We start from the raw sequence: 10,879 nt of genomic DNA, 5'->3' as shown, positions 1-10,879 counted from the left end.
GATCATGAAAAGAATGCTTTATGTGATGGTTATATTGTTGAATTCATTCATGCTGCTACTGAAAATTATTATGACAGAGGAATATATGCTTGTAGGAATTGCAAGAATACCAAGTTTCCTCTCTATGTGCTTAAAACCTTGAAGTTATGCTTGTTTTACCTTCCTATGCAAGTTGATTCTTGTTCCCATAAGTTGTTTGCTCACAAAATCCCTATGCATAGGAAGTGGGTGAGGCTTAAATGTGCTAGTTATATTCTTCATGATGCTCTCTTTATGTTTCAATTCTTATCTTTTATGTGAGCATCATTGAAATCATCATGCCTAGCTAGGGGCGTTAAACGTAAGCGCTTGTTGGGAGGCAACCCAATTTTATTTTTGTTATTTGCCTTTTTCTCCTGTTTAGTAATAAATAATTCATCTAGCCTCTGTTTAGATGTAGTTTTATGTTTTAATTAGTGTTTGTGCCAAGTAGAACCTTTGGGAAGACTTGGGTGAAGTCTTTGCGATGTTGCTGTAAAAAACAGAAACTTTTGCGCTCACGAGATTAGCTGCCATTTTTTACTGGGGGTGTGTTTAGGTTTATTCTTTTTGCATATGATTAATAGATAAATTGCTCACGTCCACCAATTTATTTCAGAATTTTTGGGGTTACATAAGTATACGTTTGATACAGATGTCTACAGACTGTTCTGTTTTTGACAGATTCTGTTTTTCGTGTGTTGTTTGCTTATTTTGATGAATCTATGAGTAGTATCGGAGGGTATGCACCATAGAGAAGTTGGAATACAGTATATATTACACCAATATAAATAAAGACTTCACAACAGTACCAAAAGTGGTGATTTATTTTCTTATACTAACGGAGCTTACGAGTTTTCTGTTGAGTTTTGTGTTGTGAAGTTTTCAAGTTTTGGGTAAAGATTCGATGGACTATGGAATAAGGACTGTCAAGAGCCTAAGCTTGGGGATGCCCAAGGCACCCCAATGTAATATTCAAGGACAACCAAGAACCTAAGCTTGGGGATGCCCCGGATGGCATCCCCTCTTTCGTCTTTGTTCATCGGTAACTTTACTTGAGGCCATATTTTTATTCACCACATGATATGTGTTTTGCTTGGAGCGTCATTTTATTTTCTTTTGTTTTGCTTGCTGTTTGAATAAAATACCAAGATGTTAAATTCTTAAATGTTAGAGAGTCTTCACATAGTTACATAATTATTCAACTACTCATTAATCTTCACTTATATCTTTTGGAGTAGTTTGTCATTTGCTCTAGTGCTTCACTTATATCTTTTTAGAGCACGGCGGTGGTTTTATTCTGAAGAAATAGATGAACTCTCATGCTTCACTTATATTATTTTTAGAGTCTTTTAGAATAGCATGGTAATTTGCTTTGGTTATGAAACTAGTCCTAATATGATAGGCATCCAAGATGGGTATAATAAAAACTTTCATATAAAGTGCATTGAATACTATGAGAAGTTTGATACTTGATGATTGTTTTGAGATAAGAAGATGGTGATATTAGAGTCATGCTAGTAGAGTAGTTGTCAATTTGAGAGATAATTGTGTTAAAGTTTATGATTCCCCTAGCATGCACGTATGGTGAACCGTTATGTGATGAAGTCGGAGCATGATTTATTTTTTGATTGTCTTCCTTACGAGTGGCGGTCGGGGACGAGCTATGGCCTTTTCCTACCAATCTATCCCCCTATGAGCATGCGCATAGTACTTTGTTTCAATAACTTTGCAATAAGTATGTGGGTTCTTTATGACTAATCTTGAGTCCATGGATTATACGCACTCTCACCCTTCCACCATTGCTAGCCTCTCTAATACCGCGCACCTTTCGCCGGTATCATACACCCACCATATACTTTCCTCAAAACAACCACCATACCTACCTATTATGGCATTTCCATAGCCATTCCGAGATATATTGCCATGCAACTTTCCACCATTCCATTTATTATGACATGCTCCATCATTGTCATATTGCTTTGCATGATCATGCAGTTGACATCGTATTTGTGGCAAAGCCACCATTCATAATTATTTCATACATGTCACTCTTGATTCATTGCACATCCCGGTACACTACTGGAGGCATTCACATAGAGTCATGTTTTGTTCTAAGTATCGAGTTGTAATTCTTAAGTTGTATGTAAATAAAAGTGTGATGGTTATCATTATTAGAGCATTGTCCCATGTGAGGAAAGGATGATGGAAACTATGATTCCCCCACAAGTCGGGATGAGACTCCGGACGAAAAATAAGAAAAATATAAAAAAATAGGCCATAAAAAAGAGAAGGCCCAAAAAAATAAAAAATGAGAGAAAAAGAGAGAAGGGGCAATGCTACTATCCTTTTACCACACTTGTGCTTCATAGTAGCACCATGATCTTCATGATAGAGAGTCTCCTATGTTGTCACTTTCATATACTAGTGAGAATCTTTCATTATAGAACTTGGCTTGTATATTCCAATGATGGGCTTCCTCAGAATGCCCTAGGTCTTCGTGAGCAAGCGAGTTGGATGCACACCCATTTAGTTTCTTCTTGAGCTTTCATACACTTATAGCTCTAGTGCATCTGTTGCAAGGCAATCCCTACTCACTCACATTGATATCTATTGATGGGCATCTTCATAGCCCGTTGATACGCCTAGTTGATGTGAGATGTCTTCTCCTTTTTTTCTTCTCCATAACCACCATTCTATTCCACCTATAGTGCTATGTCCATGGCTCACGCTCATGTATTGCGTGAAGATTGAAAAAGTTTGAGAACATCAAAAGTATGAAACAATTGCTTGGCTTGTCATCGGGGTTGTGCATGATTTAAATATTTTGTGTGATGAAGATAGAGAATAGCCAGACTATATGATTTTGTAGGGATAGCTTTCTTTGGCCATGTTATTTTGAGAAGACATAATTGCTTTGTTAGTATGCTTGAAGTATTATTATTTTTATGTCAATATTAAACTTTTGTCTTGAATCTTACGGATCTGAATATTCTTGCCACAATAAATAGAATTACATGGATAAATATGTTAGGTAGCATTCCACATCAAAAATTCTGTTTTTATCATTTACCTACTCGAGGACGAGCAGGAGTTTAGCTTAGGGATGCTTGATACGTCTCCAACGTATCTATAATTTTTTATTGTTCCATGCTATTATATTATAAACCTTGGATATTTTATATGCATTTATATGCTATTTTATATGATTTTTGGGACTAACCTATTAACCTAGAGCCCAGTGTCAGTTTATGTTTTTTCCTTCTTTTTGAGTATCGCAGAAAAGGAAAACCAAACGGAGTCCAATTGACCTGAAATTTCACGGAGATCATTTTTGGACCAAAAGAAGCCCACGGAGTACCGAAGATGGGCCAGAAGAGTCCCGAGGCCACCACGAGGGTGGGGGGCACGCCCTACCCCCTGGGCGCGCCCCCTACCTCGTGGCCGCCTCGGGGACCCCCTGGCTTGTTCCCGACGCCAAAACCTTTTATATATACCCAAACTTCCAGAAAGAAACCTAGATCAGGAGTTCCGCCGCCGCAAGCCTCTGTAGCCACCGAAAACCAATCTAGACCCATTCCGGCACCCTGCCGGAGGGGAGAATCCCTCTCCGGTGGCCATCTTCATCATCCCGACGCTCTCCATGATGAGGAGGGAGTAGTTCACCCTCGGGGCTGAGGGTATGTACCAGTAGCTATGTGTTTGATCTCTCTCTCTCTCTCTCTCTCTCTCTCTCTCTCTCTCTCGTGTTCTTGATTCGGAACGATCTTGATGTATCGCGAGTTTTTATATTATAGTTGGATCTCATGATATTTCTCTCCCTCTACTCTCTTGTAATGGATTGAGTTTTCCCTTTGAAGTTATCTTATCGGATTGAGTCTTTAAGGATTTGAGAACACTTGATGTATGTCTTGCATGTGCTTATCTATGGTGACAATGGGATATCACGTGATCCACTTGATGTATGTTTTGGTGATCAATTTGCGAGTTCCGTGACCTCATGAACTTATGCATAGGGGTTGGCACACGTTTTCGTCTTGACTCTCCGGTAGAAACTTTGGTGCACTCTTTGAAGTTCTTTGTGTTGGTTGAATAGATGAATCTGAGATTGTGTGTTGCATACCGTATAATCATACCCACAGATACTTGAGGTGACATTGGAGTATCTATGTGGCATTAGGGTTTTGGTTGATTTGTGTCTTCAGGTGTTATTCTAGTACGGACTCTTGAATAGATTGATCGCAAAGAATAACTTTGAGATGGTTTCGTACCCTACAATAATCTCTTTGTTTGTTCTCCGCTATTAGTGACTTTGGAGTGACTCTTTGTTGCATGTTGAGGGATAGTTATATGATCCAATTATGTTATTATTGTCGAGAGAACTTGCACTAGTTAAAGTATGAACCCTAGGCCTTGTTTCCTAGCATTGCAATACCATTTACGCTCACTTTTACCACTTGTTACCTTGCTGTTTTTTTAATTTCAGATTACAAAAACTTATATCTACCATCCATATTTCACTTGTATCACCATCTCTTCGCCGAATTAGCGCACCTATACAACTTACCATTGTATTGGGTGTGTTGGGGACACAAGAGACTCTTTGCTATTTGGTTGCAGGGTTGTTTGAGAGAGACCATCTTCATCCTACGCCTCCCACGGATTGATAAACCTTAGGTCATCCACTTGAGGGAAATTTGCTACTGTCCTACAAACCTCTGCACTTGGAGGCCCAACAACGTCTACAAGAAGAAGGTTGTGTAGTAGACATCAGTGTGCAGAGACCATAATGGTAATTATCTTGGTAGTTCATCTCTAATCATTGCTGTAGCTTGTGATCCAGTGGCGTTGGAGGGAATGGCATGCCGAGAGGCTCTATCGCTAGCAGCAAATCTTCACCTCATAACTTTGTTATTGCATGTGATTCAAAGCAAGTTGTGGGTGACATCAAACAAGTCAACCAAGGCAGAACAGGAGCACTCATCAGTGAGATCAAAACCAAAGTAACTTCTTTTAATTGTATCTTTACTTTTGAGGGTCGTGTGATCAATGTTGATGTATAGAGCTTAGCTAAAATTTCTCTTACTTTAGCCCTGGGTCGTTATGTTTGATTTGGCCAACCACATGACACGTATGGTATCCCACTAGTTGTGGTTTTCGATCAATAAAATTGACTTTACCTCCCAAGAAAGGTGTATGGCGGGTGGTGAGAAGTTCAGTACCACCTCACAAGTTGAGATCCTTTATAAGGGTTCCTCTACTATACGGCATCGGGAGCTTGAGAAGAGGAGTGGTACACACGCGCTCCTCCTCCTCCGCCGCCCGCTCACACATATGTTTCGTGAATGAGCCGAGTTTAGATCTATACTCTCGCTTTATTTTTGTCGCTCAGGAGTGGTTAAAAGGGGAATTGCCATTTTTCGAGATGTTGGACCATGGACTGTCGCAGACTTAGTCATGGGCCTAAATCCAAGCTCACAACTCCCTACCCAACGACATATATATCGGAGGCGTTGGCCAGTACAACCAACACACTCACTGCGTCCTTACGCAACCTTATCCGTCATTTACTGTTCCAAGCTATGTGCTACTTCAAACGTTCCTGCCCCGTCGATCACGTGCACGGTCGGACGAGAGAGTAGGCCTCCAAAACCCCGTCATTCGAGATCCTGCACTTGGAGAAGGGCGATAAGGTTTTTGGGAAGGGTCTCCATGCGACTGCTCCCGATCCATCTCCTTCTCTACTTCGACTACTTCCCGTGCACCAACGCCATGTCCGTCACCACCGCCAAGAAGGCCACAGACAAAACTGAGGTTGCTACTGCTACTGTCGCGACCCTTGCATGGCCTACCGAAGGGTATGACTTGTTCATCCCCTGGTTGCTCGTTTATGTGCTAGTCATATATACTCTGTTGATAGATGTTTCGGTTCTATGCCATATTCATGCTCACATATTTAGGTATCCATATATGAGTTGCATACTCTGAATGTCAGTTTATTGTTTACTCGTGGGTTAGATTAATCAAAAACATGCTAATATATCTAGCATATAAACCTGTCACCCAGGCCATGGAGTACTTCGAGCGCAGGTTGCAGCTTGCGATGGTGGTCTACGCCGCGGCGGCTCGTCGGTACCTGAGTCCGGGTTTCATCATCGAGGCGCTGGGTTGCCGAGTCGGGATCGAGGCAGACAGAGTCTCAATACACCGCTACAGGCCGAAGGATTTTCTCATCGTATTTGATAGGCCGGAGGACAGGAATAGATTGAGTGAGCTGCCGGAGGTTCTGCACAATGGAGTTAGGTTGTTCTTCAGGCCATGGAACCGCCAAGCGCAGGCAGTGCACGTGGCTTTCCAGTTCAAGGTGCAGCTCGTCCTTGAGGGCATCCCGCCGCATGCTTGGGAGCACGGGGTGGTCGAGAGCTTGCTTGGCTCCTCTTGTCTGGTGGACACCCTGGGACCGGAGACAAGCTCTCGTGGTGATCTATCAGCGTTCAGGCTGATGGCATGGACGGCCCAGCCGGAGGAGATCCCGTCGTTGAGGTGGTTGGCTGTGCCGGAGCCCGAGATGCGTTTGAAGGAAATATGCCCTAGAGGCAATAATAAAGTTATTATTTATTTCCTTATATCATGATAAATGTTTATTATTCATGCTAGAATTGTATTAACCGGAAACATAATACTTGTGTGAATACATAGACAAACTAAACGTCACTAATATGCCTCTACTTGACTAGCTCGTTAATCGAAGATGGTTATGTTTCCTAACCATAGACATGTGTTGTCATTTGATTAATGAGATCACATCATTAGGAGAATGATGTGATTGACATGACCCATTCCACTAGCTTAGCACCCGATCGTTTAGTATGTTGCTATTGCTTTCTTCATGACTTATACATGTTCCTGTGACTATGAGATTATGCAACTCCCGTTTGCTGAAGGAACACTTTGTGTGCTACCAAACGTCACAACGTAACTGGGTGATTATAAAGGTGCTCTATAGGTGTCTCCAAAGGTACATGTTGGGTTGGCGTATTTCGAGATTAGGATTTGTCACTCCGATTGTCGGAGAGGTATCTCTGGGCCCTCTCGGTAATGCACATCACTTAAGCCTTGCAAGCAATGCAACTAATGAGTTAGTTGCGAGATGATGTATTACGAACGAGTAAAGAGACTTGCCGATAACGAGATTGAACTAGGTATTGAGATACCGACGATCGAATCTCGGGCAAGTAACATACCGATGACAAAGGGAACAACGTATGTTGTTATGCGGTCTGACCGATAAAGATCTTCGTAGAATATGTAGGAGCCAATATGAGCATCCAGGTTCCGCTATTGGTTATTGACCGGAGACGTGTCTCGGTCATGTCTACATTGTTCTCGAACCCGTAGGGTCCGCACGCTTAACGTTACGATGACAGTTTCATTATGAGTTTATATATTTTGATGTACCGAAGGTTGTTCGGAGTCCCGGATATGATCACGGACATGACGAGGAGTCTCGAAATGGTCGAGACATAAAGATCGATATATTGGACGGCTATATTCGGACACCGGAAGTGTTTCGGGTGATTTCGGAGAAAACCGGAGTGCCGGAAGGGTTACCGGACCCCCCGGGGAAGTATTGGGCCTTAGTGGGCCTGAGGGGAGAGCGAGAGGGCAGCAGCCCAGGAGGTGGCGCGCCCCCTCCCATGAGGAGTCCGAATTGGACTAGGGGAGGGGGGCGCGGCCCCTCTTTCCCTCTCCCTCTCCCTCTCTTTCCTTCCCCCTTCTCTCTTCCTAGTTGGACTAGGAAAGGGGAGTCCTACTCCTACTAGGAGGAGGACTCCCCCCTCCTTGGCGCGCCCCAAGGGCCGGCCGGCCTCCCCCCTTGCTCCTTTATATACGGGGCAGGGGGCACCTCTAGACACACAAGTTGATCTTCGTGATCGTTCTCTTAGCCGTGTGCGGTGCCCCCCTCCACCATAATCCTCGATAATATTGTAGCGGTGCTTAGGCGAAGCCCTGCGACGGTAGAACATCAAGATCGTCACCACGCCGTCGTGCTGACGGAACTCTTCCCCGACACTTTGCTGGATCGGAGTCCGGGGATCGTCATCGAGCTGAACGTGTGCTAGAACTCGGAGGTGTCGTAGTTTCGGTGCTTGATAGGTCGGGCCGTGAAGACGTACGACTACATCAACCGCGTTGTGCTAACGCTTCCGCTTCCGTCTACGAGGGTACGTAGACAACACTCTCCCCTCTCGTTGCTATGCATCACCATGATCTTGCGTGTGCGTAGGAATTTTTTGAAATTACTACGTTCCCCAACAGTGGCATCCGAGCCTAGGTTTTATGTGTTGATGTTATATGCACGAGTAGAACACAAGTGAGTTGTGGGCGATATAAGTCATACTGCTTACCAGCATGTCATACTTTGGTTCGGCGGTATTGTTGGATGAAGCGGCCCGGACCGACATTACGCGTACGCTTACGCGAGACTGGTTCTACCGACGTGCTTTGCACACAGGTGGCTGGCGGGTGTCAGTTTCTCCAACTTTAGTTGAACCGAGTGTGGCTACGCCCGGTCCTTGCGAAGGTTAAAACAGCACCAACTTGACAAACTATCGTTGTGGTTTTGATGCGTAGGTAAGATTGGTTCTTGCTTAAGCCCGTAGCAGCCACGTAAAACTTGCAACAAACAAAGTAGAGGACGTCTAACTTGTTTTTGCAGGGCATGTTGTGATGTGATATGGTCAAGACATGATGCTAAATTTTATTGTATGAGATGATCATGTTTTGTAACCGAGTTATCGGCAACTGGCAGGAGCCATATGGTTGTCGCTTTATTGTATGCAATGCAATCGCCCTGTAATGCTTTACTTTATCACTAAGCGGTAGCGATAGTCGTAGAAGCATAAGATTGGCGAGACGACAACGATGCTACGATGGAGATCAAGGTGTCGCGCCGGTGACGATGGTGATCATGACGATGCTTCGGAGATGGAGATCACAAGCACAAGATGATGATGGCCATATCATATCACTTATATTGATTGCATGTGATGTTTATCTTTTATGCATCTTATCTTGCTTTGATTGACGGTAGCATTATAAGATGATCTCTCACTAAATTTCAAGATAAAAGTGTTCTCCCTGAGTATGCACCGTTGCCAAAGTTCGTCGTGCCCAGACACCACGTGATGATCGGGTGTGATAAGCTCTACGTCCATCTACAACGGGTGCAAGCCAGTTTTGCACACGCAGAATACTCAGGTTAAACTTGACGAGCCTAGCATATGCAGATATGGCCTCGGAACACTGAGACCGAAAGGTCGAGCGTGAATCATATAGTAGATATGATCAACATAGTGATGTTCACCATTGAAAACTACTCCATTTCACGTGATGATCGGTTATGGTTTAGTTGATTTGGATCACGTGATCACTTAGAAGATTAGAAGGATGTTTTTCTAAGTGGGAGTTCTTAAGTAATATGATTAATTGAACTTAAATTTATCATGAACTTAGTACCTGATAGTATCTTGCTTGTTTATGTTTAATTGTAGATAGATGGCCCGTGCTGTTGTTCCGTTGAATTTTAATGCGTTCCTTGAGAAAGCAAAGTTGAAAGATGATGGTAGCAATTACACGGACTGGGTCCGTAACTTGAGGATTATCCTCATTGCTGCACAGAAGAATTACGTCCTAGAAGCACCGCTGGGTGCCAGGCCTGCTGCTGATGCAACTGACGACGTTAAGAATGTCTGGCAGAGCAAAGCTGATGACTACTCGATAGTTCAATGTGCCATGCTTTACGGCTTAGAACCGGGACTTCAACGACGTTTTGAACGTCATGGAGCATATGAGATGTTCCAGGAGTTGAAGTTAATATTTCAAGCAAATGCCCGGATTGAGAGATATGAAGTCTCCAATAAGTTCTATAGCTGCAAGATGGAGGAGAACAGTTCTGTCAGTGAGCATATACTCAAAATGTCTGGGTATAATAATCACTTGATTCAACTGGGAGTTAATCTTCCGGATGATTGCGTCATTGACAGAATTCTCCAATCACTTCCACCTAGCTACAAGAGCTTCGTGATGAACTATAATATGCAAGGGATGGATAAAACAATTCCCGAGCTCTTCGCAATGCTAAAAGCTGCGGAGGTAGAAATCAAGAAGGAGCATCAAGTGTTGATGGTCAACAAGACCACTAGTTTCAAGAAAAAGGGCAAGGGGAAGAAGAAGGGGAACTTCAAGAAGAACAGCAAGCAAGTTGCTGCTCAGGAGAAGAAACCCAAGTCTGGACCTAAGCCTGAAACTGAGTGCTTCTACTGCAAGCAGACTGGTCACTGGAAGCGGAACTGCCCCAAGTATTTGGCGGATAAGAAGGATGGCAAGGTGAACAAAGGTATATGTGATATACATGTTATTGATGTGTACCTTACTAGAGCTCGCAGTAGCACCTGGGTATTTGATACTGGTTCTGTTGCTAATATTTGCAACTCGAAACAGGGACTACGGATTAAGCGAACACTGGCGAAGGACGAGGTGACGATGCGCGTGGGAAATGGTTCCAAAGTCGATGTGATCGCAGTCGGCACGCTACCTCTACATCTACCATCGGGATTAGTATTAGACCTAAATAATTGTTATTTGGTGCCAGCGTTAAGCATGAACATTATATCTGGATCTTGTTTGATGCGAGACGGTTATTCATTTAAATCAGAGAATAATGGTTGTTCTATTTATATGAGTAATATCTTTTATGGTCATGCACCCTTGAAGAGTGGTCTATTTTTGATGAATCTCGATAGTAGTGATACACATATTCATAATGTTGAAGCCAAAAGATGCAGAGTTGATAATGATA

The sequence above is a fragment of the Triticum aestivum genome, chromosome 7A, assembly GCF_018294505.1.
Source record: "Triticum aestivum cultivar Chinese Spring chromosome 7A, IWGSC CS RefSeq v2.1, whole genome shotgun sequence".
Classification (NCBI taxonomy): Eukaryota; Viridiplantae; Streptophyta; class Magnoliopsida; order Poales; family Poaceae; genus Triticum; species Triticum aestivum.
The sequence above is the reverse complement of the archived record's forward strand: the minus strand, read 5'-3'. Positions refer to the sequence as shown.